The 15,267-nt window shown below is 40.3% G+C and overlaps 1 protein-coding gene across 4 annotated transcripts in view; it reads left to right on the top strand.

Annotated features, from left to right (window-relative positions):
- DENND2B (DENN domain containing 2B) overlaps positions 1-15,267 on the top strand; it is a 153,609-nt gene that overhangs the window by 77,946 nt on the left and 60,396 nt on the right. Inside the window, exon 1 of one of the 4 annotated variants that reach the window (XM_042882048.1) lies at positions 1,093-1,222. The exons of the other annotated variants lie outside the window; for them this stretch is intronic. The gene's annotated coding sequence lies outside the window, so the exon portion shown is untranslated. Of the gene's footprint in view, positions 1-1,092; positions 1,223-15,267 lie in introns of those variants that run through there. 4 annotated transcript variants of the gene reach the window in all.

Raw genomic sequence — 15,267 nt, 5'->3', positions numbered from 1 at the left:
CTTTATGTTTTTCATTAGATGTGATTTTTTCTAAACTTCAGATGTTTCATAATGTTCACAGTGAGGTTAGTTGCATTTGGGCCAGCTCCAGTATATAGAACTATGCATTATAATTTCGCAGAAGTCATCTTTTTTCCAGGTAACAGCACAACTATTTGAAATAAACTACTGAAGTAGGATAGAAATGCTTTGTAATACAAATCTTGCTAGCAAAAAAAGACTTTTTTTTTCTTTTTTTTTCTTTTCTTTCTTTTTTTTTTTTTTTTGGTGGATTCTGGCTGGCAGCAGGACTGCTCCTGTGGGCACATCAGTGGAGTGGGACAAACTGGTATCGGTAATGCTCAGGTATGGGTAGTTTGGTTAACCTTCTTGTTGTCAGCAGGAGGTGCTTGCAGCTGACTCAGCCCTGTGTGTGTGCAAGGGAACATTTGCTAGGGACGCAGCTGTGCCTCAGGGCTGCAGCGGAGGCTTGGAGGAAGACTTGCCAGTGCCAACAGTTGAACAGCTCAACCATCAGATGGCTCTTGACTGAAACCTCTATCCCCTTGATTTGCTGCTGATTTAGAAAACCACTTTATGTCAACATAGGCAAATAGAGGAGATGGCAGATAGACTGTGTCCTTCCCAAACTGTTGGCAGAGACCTGAAAGCATTTGCATGTAGATTTTTAACCTCTTCCTTTCCTTTCTGGACAGCAGTGTTATCCACGTGGTCTTCAGGTCGGGCAGGCTTGTTAGCCCTGTCTATCTGCATGTGATTTGGTGTGCCTGGTACAGCTCCACTTATTCTGTTGGCAGCAGGCAGCCGGGTCACCTCAGCTTAGAGGTTCAGAAACAAACTGTAAATGACTGGCCCCTGCAACTTCCAAACCAAAGCATAATAAAAACAAAACAACAGAACTTTTTTCCCAAGCTGCAGGCAACCAGAAGGAAATGTTTGGCTTGCCAGATATCTCACACACCTGCCCTTTCAAAATCGGCACGTCAGAGAGCAGAGAAAGGCTTTGCTGGTGTTAGTCTTGTTAAACATTAATGCCAGTTTCCTCCCTTTAAGCACACAAAGGGACAGAGGTTTGACAAACGTCCTCAGACTGTGTGTCATTCGCGGCCTGGGAAGCGGAGCAGCAAGCTCTCAGGAAGCACAGAGGACAGAGCAGGCGCAGGGCTGGACGTGGAATTCCTCCCTTGCATTCTGCACCTTTCCCAGAGGGAAGAACTCGCGAGTAAGTCTGGCTGGGAGTGCTGAGTGACCACAGTGAGAGACAGCTGTATGCTCGCCAGAAGTGTGGGGGGAAGTGAGCAAAAACTGAAGTGAAAGAGCGCAAAGTGCTGTAGCAGTGAATTCCTTAGCTCTCTCCTGGTTTTGTAGTTACACGGCTGCTCACAGGCAGGAACACAGCATCAGCTTTCTGCTTGCTAAAGATAGTGCTAGGAAGGTCTTTAATATCAACGTTTGCAGCTCTGCTGTAGGATAAAGGACACTGTGGAGCTAAAACCTGATTGTACACTACATCTCTTCCCTTTCTCCCCTATCTCTTGTGCTCTCAGACAGAACCTAATTTCTCTGCCTAGCTAAATGCACATTTCTGGTCTAGTCTGATGAAAATCCACATTTCCCTTTAGCTGCTAAAAGTGTTTTTTAAGTCACAAAGATGTACTTTTACCTATGCCTTCTGCCAGTGTTAATTGTAGTGCTGCTGGAGCACTTGTGTGTGTTGGCTTTTATGCCTGATTTTTTTATTACTTAAGTTATTACTCATTGCACTGCAAGAAACTCACTTTCTAGATGAAAGACATCTTGGATAATGTTTTCCACTGAATAAATAACAGGGATTTGTGCTTTTCAAGAAACAATGACAGTATCACAGGCTTAAGTCTATAGGGCTCTGAGGGAAGTAACTTAAGGTCAGAATGTAGACTTCAGTTTATTGCTCCAAATATTCACGAGCTGAGAGCCCCTGGGTAATAGGGAGTTTGTTGTTCGTGTTCATAGTCTTTAAGAGAGCAAGTACTTTTGGTGATGGACTTATAAATATTACAAGTTGCTTTTTCTTTCTCCTTTTGTGCACACATGTTGGTTTTGCTGCATTTGCTCTGTATAATTTTCATTTCTTGCTGCTTTGCCTGATGCTATCTCTGTATCTTCCTGTAGGAACATGAGACTTTTTTTGGCTCTGTCCCAGATGGAAAGGATGAGAGAAAGAAAAATTGTGTGCTTGCTCTAAGTCACCCTAATGCGTCTTGTATTAAGTAACCTTGCAGCTCTTTATTATTGTGTAATGTTCCTGTTGAATGTCAGTGGTAGCAAATGATTTTCATCCTCAGGACTATATGCAAATTCCCTTGTAAGTTATGAAAAATAATAGAGTATTGCCCAGCTTCTTGTAAAAGCAAATAGGCCAACAAAAGAGCAAAATCCACAGTTTTATATGAAGCCAAGGTCTTCTGAGAACAAAATCTTTATAAGGGGAATACAAATCGCCCAGATATTATCCTGACTCCAAATTAAAGCTTGAGATCCCACTGCTCTTGTAGGTGTGGTGATGAAATGTGGTCTGGGAGGCTCATTGCAGTGTGGTGAGTAATGTACATGCTTGTATTACCCTTGATTACAGCGAAGAGTGATTATGAATGTCTCTGTCTGAGGGAAGTTTGTTCCTGTTGAGATTTGCACTGAAATCCCAGTAAACAAAGCAAAGAGAAGCTAATGTCTGAATCTCTAGGAAACTTTCCTTTAGATCATAGTTTTGACTATGGCTGCGCAGCAGTGATTGAGCACTGGCTGATCGTCATCTGTTGATATTCAGTGAAATTGTTCTGAATTAGGGCCAGGGTGAAGTTATATTTAGCCTCGACTGGACTGTTATGTAGATAAGTACAATAGCAACAGGCCTTGCAAATTATAGGTTGGCTCTTATTCTTAATCTTTCCTTTTGTGTGTATATCTACCAACAGATTGAGGAAGAAATAGATCAAAGTATTTTTCAAAATTGTGCTCAGCTAAGAAAACAACAAAGCCCAACCACTCTTTTCTGGCAAAGTCTTTCATATGTCACTCAGTGATGGGTATACCAACATATTTCCTTATTTTCCTGGCTTATTTAACAACAGAAAATAGAACAAAGGATACAGCAACAAGTCAGATATAGAAACCTAACTTAATTTTCAGTGCAAATGTTATTTAGAGTTGAAACTTTTTTCAGATGTATGCATTTGGTTTGGGTCAATGCATTAAGTCTTCCCATAATAATGAGTTTTGCATCAGTTTGCATCTGTAGCAATTTCTCTTTGTAGCTCTTGATCTGCGCTGACATAAGAAAATCAAACTCCTGTTCAGAAATATTTGAAGAAATTGAATGAAGGAACACCGTCACTGAAATGGATAGAAAATTCCCTCTCACAGTCAAGAGAAGCATTCCATTTTGCTTAATGTGCACAAATCTGTACACACTGTAGCATGTACCAAGGGTCATGTTTGTCTGTCATAGCTGGAATTTATTTTGCATTCCATGAGGTCAGAGCCACTGAGGAAAATTAAGATGATAAGAAAGGCCAGGGTTCTGAAACCTCGCATCACTCCTCCTCCAGAGGCTAAATGCAGCCTCTGAACAGGAGACAAGCTAGTTCCCCTCATGACATGTACAGGGTCAATTCTTCATACGTATTTTATTATTTTACCTGTAGTTGTGCTCCTTTGTTCCTTTTGTTGTATCCTCACTCCGCTGGGGAAAAGAAGACTTCGAGTGGATTTCTTCTGAACGCATGAAGTGCTGCATTGCACTTGAGCACTTCTTTCTGGTATTTGAGGAAGGGCCAAGTGATCTTCCTTCCTTCTCCCATACTTTGGACCACCACTAGCAATGTCTCACTTACCAACTGCATCTGCTCTTTACTGCTTTTCCAAGTGCTGAATATATCTTTTAATTTTGTTCTTGCAGTTCATACAGTCATATAATCATCAAGGTTGGAAAAGACCTCCAAGATCATATAGTCCAACCGTCTACTTACCGTCAATATTTCTCCACTAAACCACATCCTTCAGTACAACATCTAAACGTTCACTGAACACCTCCAGGGATGGTGACTCCACCACCTCCCTGGGCAGCCCCATTTCAGTGCCTCACACTCTTTTGGAAAAAAGTAGAAAAGAAATTTTTCCTAGTACCTAGCCTGAACACCTCCCCTGGCACAACTTGAGGTCATTCCCTCTAGTCCTATTGCTAGTTACGTGGGAGAAGATGCCAATCTCTACCTCACCACAACTTCCTTTCAGGTAGTTACAGAGAGTTATAAGGTCTTATGTAAAAGTTGTGATTTCTGAGGGATACTGTTGCTGTTCCCCACTACAAAGTCTGTTATGAATGTTGGCTCTTTTCTTTAAAAAAATAAAAACAAAACAACAAAAAATGCAGGACTGTTTAGATCATCTTCAGGGCTTGAAGTGAATATGAATGCATTGGTAGGAGAGAGGACTCTCTGCATTTGATCCCAAAACTGACTGGACAGTTAATGGAAGAAAGTTAATGGAAAGGAATTCCCTTTATTGCACTGGAAAGAAACAGTCAGTTATAGGCATACAGACATTTGGAGCTCTGGGCAGATTGCAGTGCACTCTTCCATTAGAGGAAGGAGAAACTTAGAAAAAATTAACCTCAAGATGGAGAAACTGTATTTCTCTGGTCTTACCATTGTAAGAGTAATATATTATCAAACAAAAAGCTGTTATGCTGCTTTATCTTTACAACAGAAACATAAAATGTGCCCTTGTGAGGAAAAATATCCTGTCTCAGTCATGTAAGCTGGAGCTTGCTGATTATGTGCCCTTGTTTCAGCTTTGTGCCTGTGCAGAAATTTGCACAAAGTTGAACCGAGTTGCTGCAGTTGTTATGATGAAAGGATGGCCCCCAGCTATTGCCAATATGAGGCTACTCAGAGGCCTGAGCACTCTTTAGTTAAAGTCAGTTACTACTTCTTTTCCTTTATGTTGCATTTGAAATGCCTTCACAACCCAGGTCTCACAAGGTTGTTGAGCCAGACTGCACCCAGGGCTGAAACCGAGGTTCTTCTGTGTTCATAGGGATAATTCAGGAGGTTCCAATGTGCTGGATTAGGTTCTAATAGTTTGTACTTTATTTCACATGAAGAGCAGTAACTCCAGAAGCAGCACAGACGTTTTTAGACCTTTTAAAACAATTTGGTGTTATCCTGTTGTGGCACATAGTACTTTCACACTGGGTCCAGATGTCTCAGGCCTCAGACTTGCTGCGTTGTGATATTAATAGTTGAAATGATGGCAGAAATGAGGAATGTCTGTTTCATAACAGACATATGGATAATGGCTTTCAGTTTTATAACCTGTTTTTCAAGGATGCTTTCTCGCAGTGTTAGACTTGTTTATGAGAACAGAAAACTGAGAAAAGCAAATCTGTACAGAAAGGTCTCCCAGGACACCAATGGGCTTCCAAACTCAGATCTCTATCCCTTGGAATGATGAAATACCTTAACAAAGAGGTGACACAGCCAGCAAAGGGAAGTTTGGCACGTGTTAACTGACATATTGCATGATACAGCAGTAGAAATTGGGGATCAGAACTAAACCAGTAGGTCTGGAAGGACAGTATGTCATTGTGGAGAAGCAAATAAGACATTTTTGTGTTTATTCTGAAAGCAATTTGTCTGAGTGGGCAAGATAGAAAAGTTGTTAAAGACCAGATACGGTCCTCATCTCCCTTCTTTTTCTCTGTCTCTACCACATATTTATTCATAGGTCTATTTGGTGATGTTTTGTGTGACCTAAAATTTAATTAATAAGCAAAGCAAGGAAAGCAGGCTTATCTGTATTCTGGATATGTGTGCAGCCAGGCCTCACAGCTTTCTGTCTTATAATTCTTTTCTTTTGCCTTTGGGTACAGAGTACTTCAGTGAAGTATAGAATGACCTTGTGTGGTTTACTGGCTTGTGAGAGCAAAAAAGAAAAGACCTATCTTACAACAGCTTTTCTAAACCAGAATTCTGGATTTAGAAGTTGCCAAACCCAGAACCGCCTCAGTTATGTCAAAAATTAAACACCACAATTCATAAAAGCAATTTTTATTTCTTCCCAAGGTGTGTGCATGTAAGCATGGAAGACTTGCAAAGCTCTGACAGAATGAGTTCCAAAACATTTCATGTTTTGAGATTCCCAGCCAGATAAAGAAGCACGTTGAAAAATTACCTGTGCTTTGAAAAAGCAGAGCTGAGAGCTTCCACATGCTCTGGTTGTTGGAATGGTCATGTTCAGACATGCTGTTAAAGAACAAGTTTCAAGGACTGGTGGTTCTTAAATAGACACACAGGAGCTTGTGTGTTCCGCCTGATTTAGGAAAATGCTATCATTTGCTGTCCTGACACTCTTTAACAAAAAAGCTGAGATCACAAGAAAGCAGGTGTGACTAAATTGCTCTGAACAGCCTCCAGAACATCACGAAAAATCAGGAAAAGTGAAGACATAACAGTGGAAATATCTGTTGCAAGTATTATTCAGAGCACGATAAAGGAGAAGAGTAACAGTGAGGGAGGCTTTCATTCTCGACTTTGATCCACTTTCATTACTTTCAGGAGAAAATGAGGGCCAATGTTAGGAAATCTTCGCTGTACCTCATTAGGAAAGAAAGAATGGATGCCCCTGACATTTCAGTTCTTGCTTTTGAGGTTGTTTTTTTTTTTCCACCTGCAGCCACCTTCTGATCATTGGGATGGAAGGTACAGTGCACGTGTGTGTATCTTCTGCGCCTGATTGCCTCTGTTTGGGGCAGTATCTGAACAAAGGGGGTGAAAAAAACTTAAACATGGCAGAGTCTAAAAATCACCCTGTGCCTGCGCTTTAGCAGTGCAGGAGACTGCCATAAATTTAGATCAGTGGGGAATCTAGCCCTTTTACTCCAGATATTTTCACATTTTCCTGTTATCTTTTTCACCCTTAGAAATTTCTTGGCTAAGGCACGTACCTACTGCTGCCTGTTGATTGATCACATTTTGTCTTGCAGTCATTTGTCACAGTCAGATTTTCTTGCTGTCTTTGCTTTACAAATCCAATGTAATTTGAGTATTTAGGACCTGACTCATCAACTTTGATTTATTTGAAGATTTTGTGTTACACTTTTTTTTTTTTTTGTACAATTGTAGAGCATATTTGCCACTTCACGTAATCTACTTTGGCAGAACGACTCCTGAAATTCACTGGTGTAAATCAGACACTGCTTGTAAGCCATAAAAAAATAGTTCAGCTACAGCCAGCTGAGTTTCTGCGCACTTCTCTCTAGTAACCAGCCATAAGGATTCAGAGCTTTGAAGGGGTTTGTTTGTAGGACAGTGCTGTCTCGCTAGCATGGCCCACCATCACTCCTGTGAACTGAGTATTTGAGAACACAGGAACTATGCTATTTAAAAATAGCACATAACACTTAATATTTTTGTTTTTTTTGTTTGATTCACAGAGTCCTAGCAGCCATCGTTTAGTAAACTGTCTCTATTTTTCATTATTTCTTTAAGCACTTCAGGATCTTCATACACTTTGGCAGATCTTATTGCTTTGTTCTGTCGAAGTGCTGTGACTCCTTTAACAAGAGCACACATTCATGAGGCTGACCCTCTTGCAAACAATCTTATTATGCAAATTCACTGTTAAGTTTGGAAAGTAATTTCTGTTTTGTTTTTTTCCAAACTCCCTAAGTCAGCAGTAAAGGAGGAAATGATCTGTTATGCAGGGTTTTGGGGATTTTGAGCTGCACTCCTGGTGAGAGCTCAAAAATAATAGGGGATCTGGTAGAAGAGTGGCTATTAAGTTGCCACTTACATCACTTTCCTTTCCAAGCCAGAGGCAAGAAAAGACAAGTTCTACTTCTTACTTCATTACCATGTTGAATCAGTTCAAAAACCACCTAACTGCCATGGCCTGGCATGGAGTGTGAAAAGTTCATCTCCCTTACTTATCATAAGCCTTATTTAGATTTAAGAAAATTTAGTATCTCCTGTAGTTGCCTATTTGACAAATATAGAGAATTACGATAGCGTATGCTATGCCAATGTACAGAACATGCTGTAACAGACAGGCTTACTGCCTAACATTTATGAGATCTGTTTAGACTCAGTAGTCCAGGAGGTCCCTTTTGGCTGGTCTTAATGTTCCCATGGCCCTCGGTTACAAGGAGTATCAGCATTACTCATCCTGGCATCCCTTTCTGCTCCTGGTAGAATTAATCTAAAGAAAGATTTGATTTGTCTTTAGTGCAGCATGTAGAGAAATTGCTCAAACCTAGACAGTCATTCATCCTTGGAAAGAGAATGTCAGAATTCAAAGTATCATCATTACACGTGTTCCTCTTGGTTGTCTTGGCTGATCAGCAAAGCCGTTTCATGCCACACGTTTGTGATGTGTTGCCCCCTGTGCTAAGCACCCAGTTAGACCAGTCTGACTTCCCAGTTATTCTCAGTCCTTGTATGCAGAGAAATATTTTTTTTTGCCAAGTATCCCTCAACGCTTCTTCAAAGTCATGATGTTTTTTTAGCCTTTGAGTTATTCTACTGCTTTACACCTACAGAGACATGCCTGGCATCTTTTTATACTGCAGTAGTTCTTCCATATCTTATTTGTGTAAAAGTATGGATTATTGTCATGAGCTTTCACAAATATGTCTCTAAAAGCGGAGGGCTTTTCTGTTTGTTTGCTGAATGATGTCCTGGCAACAGTGCCCTTGGAGCAGCGTGAGACTGTACAGAGAGTAGTCAGAATTTAGCTGACTAAAAATTGCTTTCTTTTTTGGTGTCTGTGTGACAGTCATGTTATAGTGAATAAAAATAGTTTTATTCACATTTTTCTTGAGAAATACTCTCTGAAACTCAATTACTGGGTTAATTAAGTGTTTTTTGTTGTTGTTTTTGAGTTTTGCTGTTCACACAAGGAGGAAACGTCTGTTGCTTTAGTTTCAGATTTCTTTAAATGCTTGTTATGGAAATGAGAAGTTTCTTTTCTTATATGGCAACCAAATCTGCTAAATACACAAACTAACACGTGTACAGTTACAGCTAATTCAGATTTTATTTACATTGCTCTGATATGCATTAGGCTATCTTGTTAAAAGGATGCCAAGCTCTGAGAAAAATCAGGGATAAGCAGAAAAGCTAAATAATATACTAATAAAGCAACATCTTCCCAGCAAAAGGAGCACAAAGTCCTGAGGAATATAAACAGTGCTGGGTGACTTTCAGCTTGCCAAACTTCCATGTTTCTATGAAATGATGGGATTTCATCAACAGGAGCCTGGAAAGACCCACCATCTTTCTGTCAACGCATTCCTTGTTCATCCTTCAGTAAATGGGCTCCCACAGGATTGACCTTTTTGGAACAGGGAATTACCTGGAATAGAGAGAGTGAAAAACTGTTAGTATTTTGTAAGTTTAAACACAGTCAGTGGGATTTGCAGACCTAAAAGAGTGCTGAGCAGCTTCTCCTGATTTGTCTGCCTTCAGAAAAGAATGATCAGTGCAATCATTCCTGACATTTCAAGAGGGCTAGAATGGTGTGAATTACTTCCTCGAGGAAGTCGCTTAACCACCCTCCAGTCACTTTTAATCCTACATCAGAAATGCAACTCAAGATTTTTATTAGTGTTTACAAAATCTTGTGGATAATGGAAACAAAATGCTTAACAAATGCAACTTCTTTGTACTCACCTTGCTCTTGCATCCAGAAGAAGTATAAAGGCAGCTTTATAGCCACAGCTCTTGCAGCCTCCTCTTTTTAAAAGCTAGCTAATGAAGTTATGGGATTTGTAAAGCCTACGCTGTTTGCCACTCATTTCTTCCCTTTTCTAGAGTTAATGTTTGGCAATGGAAGGGGGCAGGAGCTGTACACCAATTTAACTGGATCAAAAGGTCAGGCTCGCTGCTTTTGGTACTGCTTTTGTGCTGCCTGCTTTCAGAATATTCTCCAAGAATTAAATTCTCTCTCTTTTCCTCACAGCCAATGGTTAACACCCACAAGGTGCAGGCAGGAAAAGAGTCCTGTTTAAAACTGGCAACTTCCCAACTTTGGAGTGAGATATGGAGTGAAGGCTCAGATATTTATGGTCCCAAGAATCAGCCCTTCTCCACCACCTGTATTTTGAGTTCCAGTCAGCCTTGCTTAGGGACCTCACAAAGAGAGTATAATTTCAGCATTTTCATTTTCTGTTTTGTGATGGTTAGGGTGCAAATTACCTCAAAGCAGCGCAACAAGTGATTCTCTTGATGTGAATAAGATAGAGTTCCACTGTAGTCCATCATACTAGTAGAAGTCACTACTCTCTAAGAAGTAGAAAGTAGACGGCACACGATACTCGCCCTTATTAGAGAAAATAATCTTCCAGACACACACTGGAAGATATATCTCTATTTGAGAACCACAGTTCCTGTAGAGCAACTTTTTTTCTTTGTTTGAGTGAGGAAAAAAGAAACTGAAGAGATTGAGTTGGAACTTTAAGTTCATATATATTTAGAGCTCCAAGTGCTATGCTACGGAACTCTTATCAAGTCTTTGAAAGGGTAGATAACAGCAGAACAAGGGGAAATGTTTTTAAGTTGAGGGAGGGAAGATTTAGGTTGGATGTCAGGGGGAGTTTCTTTACAGAGAGAGTGGTGAGGTGCTGGAACAGCTGCCCAGGGAGGTTGTGGATGCCCTGTCCCTGGAGGTGTTCAAGGCCAGGCTGGATGGGGCCCTGGGCAGCCTGGTCTGGTATGAAATGGGGAGGTTGGTGGCCCTGCATGTGGCAGGGAGGTTGGAGATTCACAATCCTTGAGGTCCCTTCCAACCCTGGCCGTTCTGTGATCGTGTGATTCTGTGGAACAATTCACAGCAGCAAAGCATGCTCGGAAGGGATGGAAATCTCTCAGATTCCATCTGCTCCCTTGCTGTGCAGCAGTGAGTCCCACTGTGAAGGTAGCTCAGGGCTTGTGCATGACCAGTTTACGTGTCACAGTGGGCTGTGTTGACCGGTGTTTGCTGTTGAGATGGCAATTCACTGTGCCTACTGACCGACCAGCAGTTGGAGAGCTGCTCATCTCAGGATGCATGCTGGAGGATTACATGCATCGCTTGGGGAATTGGAGCAATACATTCCTGTGCGTTCTCTGAAGTGTGGTTAGACTCAAATACCACTGCTTGGAGGAAGATTCTGCTCAAGCAAACTTGTTAAGAAATCTGCATTTATTTGTTTTGCTGTTTATCCACAATATTTTGACAGTGTATGTAATGACATGTTCGTAAGATGCCATACAACATCATTCTGTATGCAGGAAACTTCAATAAAAGCATTTTGCTTAACAAACTGTCTACAAATGATTAAAAGTTATTTGTTTCTGTCCAATAATACCCATTTAAAAGACTATGGAATTATTTTGCCCTTGAGAGAATACTGTTCTAAGAGAAGTAGGTTACTTGAAGGAAGGAACATTTTATTATCTGTTGTTTGGCTTTTGGAATTATTTTCTTGATTCTGTTATTTGCCACTGTCCTTCAGCGAAAGCGTGCCTGAGGCCAAAGAGACGAGGTTTTGCTTTTCTTTCTTGTTGGATTATTCCTATTTCTTCTAACTGAATGACTGAAGTTTACAGAATAACACGATGTGAAACAATCTGTTAACTATCGTATCCAAAGTACTTGACAACACACATGTCTTAAAAGGGCTTTTTGCTCTGCGGTCCCAAACTTGTGCAGAGGAAGTGAGTGGGAGTTTAACTGCCTTCAGGGGTTCAAGATCAAGCATGAAGTGCCGCCGCTTCATTAGAAGCCTAGAATTTAGAAGAGTGACTTGTATTTTGTAAGTAGAAATGTTGTGCAACTGTAACTTTTGCAGGTCATGCAAACCTTACTTTTCCCCCTTGCACATCTCCTGGTGAATCAACAAACCTCTTCCCAGAGGTGAAAACAACTGGGAAGATGAGAGAGAGATGGTTTTCCTATTTCTATCAGAAACATAAATATTCTGAATGAAAACAGCAGTGGTATATGATTAAAAGCTGTTGGATGAGCAACATCAAACAGAGACCAGGAGTCTGGTCCACACATGAATGGCGGGATGCTTTCAGGGACCTTGTGTTCACTGCTTGCTATTTTGGGGGGTCCAGATATTCCGCATAAGGCATTTGTAAACATTATTCCTGATTTTTCTTCATTGCCTTTTAAGTACAGTTGCACAGCGGAGAAACGAAGCCATAACAATCAAAACAACAAATTGTAACACCTCATCACAAACAAGACAACTTAGAATTTATGAACAATTAGATAAACATAAGATGTTGATGGTCTGTTCGTCACGCAAAGAAATTTGCTTGGTGAGTCACATATAAGACAGGAGCCTAGAATGGGAAGCATGGATCCAATAAATAGAAGCTATGCTCCATACCCCTTATGGTAAAATGGAGCTGAAGTAAGGTACCTCCTTCACAAGGCTGTTTTCATACACAGGGATAAATGTGTTGCATTTATGTGGAGTTATCCTGGAATGGCTAATAAACTGCATCTTAGAATAGCCTTTGTAGATTTCCTTGGTGAATTTGTATGTTTTTAGGTACAGGATTTTTTTCTGCCAGATTTTATGCTCTTTGCAGCAGAGCTGTTGCAGAAATGATTTCTGTGGTACCCACAGATTGAGCTCCTAGTCTGATTGGCATCTATCAACCACAGCGTAAGTAAAAAATAATATTAATAATGATAGGAAAATGTCTGTCTGCATCATAAAGGTGACTGGAGATGGTCACAGCTTCCCAGATAAGGAAAAGTGACAGAAATACATATAGTATGTTTCTTATAGTGACCAAGAGTCAGAGAGAAAATTGTCTCTATGTTCTTTTCTTCTGCTATCTTCTCACTAATTTGCCCCCTATTGGCTTCTATTTTATTCCTGTTGTCAAAACACATTATCATTTGAGTTTTTTAAATCTCGAGGAGCCTAATTAATTTGGATGTCAATTTTCCCATGCCACAAAGGGAAGAAGTGTTAATATGTGCTGAAGAGTTCTGCATAGCCTCTTTGCAGGGTCTGTCCAGTCCCTTAGCAGAATCTAACAGTAGATTTAGTTAATGTGACTTCAAAGGATGCAATGGAAGCCGTGCTCTTTATGTGTGAAATACATTTCCACTTCAAAATCCTTGTATTGCTGAGGCAAATGTCAATGCAGCTCTAGGGCAGGCGTATGTGACATACAGATGTAAGGAGAATGTGAACTTGAGTTTAAGCTAGAGGAGTGCTAAGAGTAATACACGTTTGATAATCATGGTGTTAAACTGAAGAGATCTAAACAAGACAGCAGGGAAAAATGAAGAGTCATGGCAGCCGTCCAGGTCTGACGAGGCTGATTTAAGTTGCAGTAGGCCAAGGTAATTCTAGGTAATTCTCTGCAAACTCTGCTGTGACAACCAGCCAAAACCGCATCCACTGTAACCTGCTTTTGATTGTTACAGATATCTTAAGACACCTGTCTGAAGCTGCATAGAATGACAGGAAATTGAACTTCTGGGACCCAAAATGAAAAGAATGTGTTCTGATATGCATCCTTTCTGACCTAACATGAAGAAAAGTTTTCACTGAGCTTTAAGTAATTGTTAGTGAAGCATTTGTCGTCGTCTTTGGTGTGAGATCTGTCTTTTCCATAAGAATGTATGTTTATTTTTTTAAAATTGAATAAGGAGGAGAAGGCACCAAAAGGTGCAACTTCTGTGCAAAAAAGGCTTGATTTCCCAGGACTCTGAAAAAGAGAAAAGTGCCTTTTGTGACAATTTCATAGTTGTCTTTTTCTGATTAGAACTTCCCTTTTTCTCTGATACTTCTGAACTTTGGTTGCAAAGTATTACCATCTATAAGAAACTGGGATGAAGCCTCATGATTTGGTTTGGGGCTATGTTGTTCAAGGAGAAGAAAATATCTCAAAGTATGTTTCTCAGGAATTCCGTTGGTGCTCCGGACCATTAGATTCATGCATAGTGGTTGGCACCCATGTCTGTGGGTTTCTACTGGCTACTGGAAAAAAAGCACCTAGCAGCAGGGATCTTCTGTGCCTTTTTCTCCTTTGCTGCAGCTGATATTTGCTCCTGCGACTTCTTTTGGTCATAAAATAAAATAAAATAAAATAAAATAAATCTTCCGCTTGGATTTTATGTGTACAAGATATTTTATAAAAACCAAATGCACAAAAAACCCCCAAACAAGAAAAACTTAACTTGATGTTCATAGTCTTTGTAGAATGCAAATTTGGCTGTGTACGCAAGTCAGTGCACAGGGGTCCTTCCTTTTTTTCTTTGCTTCTTGAAACAGAGAGGTTCCTAGGGCAAAATGTCAAAGGAGCCATGATTATTTCTGCTGTGGTTGTAAGCAGGCATTGTGGCAGAGCAGTAAAAATCCCCCTTTTTTGACATGGTTTTGGCTTTTTATTGCTTTTTGTTGCTGGCTCATCACTGGTGATTAATGGGTTGTTTAATTTCCTTTTGTCTTTTTTGTTTTTAAAGTCTTTGTAGCAATGTACACCATCCAAGTAACAATGGCTAATTTTGCAAATCGTTGCAAATACTTTTTCTGAGGGTTTTTTCCAAGGTAACACTGAGACCTTTCTGTACAGTTAATATTCTTCAGCGTGGAATGTGGGAAGATTAGTCTGTGTTTTTCAGTCTGTAATACTCTTTTGATAGAGTTACTTCTGTTCTCTTTGATAAGGAGGACTTAATCCATTTGCAACAACATCAGACCGAAGACAAAACATATCTTCTTTTTTCCAGTCTTATTTAATTTACTGTATACATTGGGGATTTGAAATGCTGTGGCAAAAATGCTGTTGCTGACCACAAGGATCCTTTGCTTCAGATATTATGAATTAAAAACTGACAGCTTTTGAAACTGGTTTACCCAAGCAGCCAGCGAGTAAACTCGTCTGCTTGTTGGTCAGCCTTAACAATTATTGCAGTGGGAATCTTCTCCCTGATGATCTCCTTTTCTTGCAGAGGGAATCCTTTATCTGGGAGGCCAGGAATCTGTCCTGTTGGAGTTGGTAGATGCTTTCAAGGCAATGGTTTGCTATGAGAATATTTTTGTTGTATTTAAACTCAGGAAACTTGAAGAAGTTGGGGTCAAATAGAGGTGAGAAAACTGGCTTTGAACGTGCTGAATGCTCAGCTTGTCACTGACTTCAGCTAAGTGCTGTTTCTCTCTTTCCAGACTCTGTGGCTGATCGGTATCTCGTGCCTTTGGGGTAGTTTTGTGGT

Source organism: Lagopus leucura, unplaced genomic scaffold, assembly GCF_019238085.1.
Source record: "Lagopus leucura isolate 7727_CA_CO unplaced genomic scaffold, USGS_WTPT01 Super-Scaffold_100033, whole genome shotgun sequence".
In the NCBI taxonomy this organism is placed as follows: domain Eukaryota; kingdom Metazoa; phylum Chordata; class Aves; order Galliformes; family Phasianidae; genus Lagopus; species Lagopus leucura.
Note: the sequence above shows the minus strand (reverse complement) of the source record. Positions and strands in the feature narration are given on the sequence as shown.